This window comes from Arachis stenosperma, chromosome 9 (assembly GCF_014773155.1).
Source record: "Arachis stenosperma cultivar V10309 chromosome 9, arast.V10309.gnm1.PFL2, whole genome shotgun sequence".
In the NCBI taxonomy this organism is placed as follows: Eukaryota; Viridiplantae; Streptophyta; class Magnoliopsida; order Fabales; family Fabaceae; genus Arachis; species Arachis stenosperma.
The window spans coordinates 115,231,678-115,234,438 of record NC_080385.1 but is presented as its reverse complement, the minus strand read 5'-3'; the positions used below and the strand labels follow the sequence as shown (position 1 = coordinate 115,234,438).

The 2,761-nt window shown below is 41.8% G+C and overlaps 1 non-coding gene across 1 annotated transcript; it reads right to left on the bottom strand.

The window, feature by feature from the left end:
• Positions 1 to 437: 437 nt before the first annotated feature.
• Positions 438 to 541, bottom strand: LOC130952106 (small nucleolar RNA R71). The gene has a single exon (XR_009074286.1). It is a non-coding gene; the product is annotated as a small nucleolar RNA R71 (small nucleolar RNA).
• Between the last annotated feature and the right edge of the window lie 2,220 nt (positions 542 to 2,761).

Sequence of the window (2,761 nt, the reverse complement as noted above, 5' to 3'; positions counted from 1 at the left end):
GGATAGGACCTGACAGAAATTTTCAAAACAGAAGAAGACATGGCAGCCGAAAATAATAACAACAATGCAAGGAAGATGCTTGGTGACTATGCTGCACCAACTTCCAACTTCTATGGAAGAAGCATCTCAATTCCTGCCATTGGAGCAAACAACTTTGAGCTTGAGCCTCAATTAGTTTCTCTAATGCAGCAGAACTTCAAGTTTCATGGACTTCCATCAGAAGATCTTCAGCTGTTCTTATCTGAATTCTTGCAGATCTGTGATACTGTTAAGACCAATGGGGGTTGATCCCGAAGTCTACAGACTTATGCTTTCCCTTTGCTGTGAGAGACAGAGCTAGGACATGGTTGGACTCACAACCTAGAGAAAGCCTGAACTCTTGGGACTAGCTGGTCAATACTTTCTTAACCAAATTCTTTCCACCTCAAAAGATGAGTAAGATCAGAGTGGATGTCCAAACCTTCAGACAGAAGGAAGGTGAATTCCTCTATGAAGCTTGGGAAAGATACAAGCAATTAACCAAAAGGTGTCCTTCTGACATGTTTCCAGAATGGAGCATCATATGTATATTCTATGATGATCTGTCTGAGTTATTCAAGATGTCATTGGACTACTCTGCTGGTGGATCTCTTCATCTGAAAATGCCTGTAGAAGCCCAGGAACTCATTGAAATGGTTGCAAATAACCAGTTCATGTACACTTCTGAGAGAAATCCTGTGAATAATGGGTTGACTTAGAAGAAAGGAGTTCTTGAGATTGATACTCTTAATGCCATATTAGCTCAAAACAAAATATTGACTCAGCAAGTCAATATGATTTCTCAGAGTCTGACTGGATTGCAAGCTAAAGATGCCTCCTCTAAAGGAGAAGCTTATTAACTTGACAATCCTGCAATGGAAGAGTTGAATTAAATGGGAGATTCCTATGGAAACACCTATAATCCTTCATGGAGGAATCACCCTAATTTCTCATTGAAGGATCAATAGAAGCCTCAACAAGGCTTCAATAACAATAACGGTGGGAGAAACAGGTTTGACAATAGCAAGCTTTTTCCATCATCTTCTCAGCAACAGACAGAGAATTCTGAGCAGAGTCTCTCTAGCTTAGCAAACATAGTCTCTGATCTATCTAAGACCACCCTCAGTTTCATGACTGAGGCATGGTCCTCCATAAAAAATTTGGAGGCACAAGTGGGTCAGTTGAGTAAAAGAATCACTGAAACTCCTCCTAGTACTCTCCCAAGCAATACAGAAGAGAATCCAAAAAGAGAGTGCAAGGCCATTAATACAACCAAAATGGCCGAACCTATAGAAGAGGAGGAGGACGTGATTCCCAGTAAGGAAGACCTCATGGGACGTCCACTGGACTATAAAGAGTCCCCTATTGAGGAACCACAAGAATCTGAGACTCATCTAGAGACCATAGAGATTTCACTGAACTTACTATTACCATTCATGAGCTCTGACGAATACTCTTCTTCTGAAGAGGACAAAAATGTTACTAAAGAGCAAGTTGATCAATATCTAGGAGCAATCATGAAGCTGATTGCCAATTCATTTTGTAATGAGACTAGGGAGGATGAACCTCCATTGCTCATCAATGAACTAAGTGCATTGGTTCGGCTGAAGTTACCTCAAAAGAAAGAGGATCCCGGAAGGTTCTTGATACCTTGCACCATAGGCACCATGACCTTTGAAAAGGCTCTGTGTGACCTAGGATCAAGTATCAACCTCATGCCACAATCTGTAATGGAGAAACTAGGGATCTTTGAGGTACAAGCTACAAGAATCTCACTAGAGATGGTAGACAAATCAAAGAAACAGGCTTATGGACTTGTAGAGGATGTCTTGGTAAAGGTTGAAGGCCTTTACATCCCTGCTGATTTCCTAATCCTAGACACTGGGAAGGATGATGATGAATCCATCATCCTAGGAAGACCCTTCCTAGCCACAACAAAGGCTGTGATTGATGTAGACAGAGGAGAGCTAGTCCTTCAAGTGAATGAGGACTACCTTGTGTATAAGACACAAGGATATTCTTCTGTAAACATGGAGAAGAAGCATGAAAAGCTTCATCCAATTATCTCCATGCAGAGCAAAGCAAAGCCCCCACATTCAAACTCTAAGTTTGGTGTTGGGAGGCCACAATCATGCTCTGAGCACCTGTGAAGCTCTTACAGAGCTTCCTATCAAGCTATTGACATTAAAGAAGCGCTTATTGGGAGGCAACCCAATTTTATTTACCTATATTATTTACTCTTTCATTTTGTTTTCCATTGTTATTTTATGTTTTCTTTAGGATGATAATCATGAGGAGTCCCAAAAATAACTGCAAAAATTCAAGCAAAATAAAAAATAGCATAAAAAATAGCACACCTTGGAGGAAGAGCTTACTGGCGTTTAAACGCCAGTAAGGATACCAAAATGGGCGTTTAACGCCCAGCCTGGCACCATTCTGGGCGTTAAACGCCAGAACTGGCAGGCAAACTGGCATTTAAACACCAGTAAAGGTAGAAAAAGGGGCGTTTAAACACCCATCCTGGCACCATTCTGGGTGTTTAAATGCCAGAACTGGCAGGCAGACTGGCGTTTAAACGCTAGAAAAGGACAGCAGACTGGCATTTAAACGCCAGAAAAAGGCATCAGCCCGGCGTTTAAACGCCAGGAATGGCACATAGAGGGTGTTTAACGCCAAAAAGGTGCAGGGATGAAAAATTCTTGACACCTCAGGATTTGTGGACCCCATAGGATTCCCACCTACC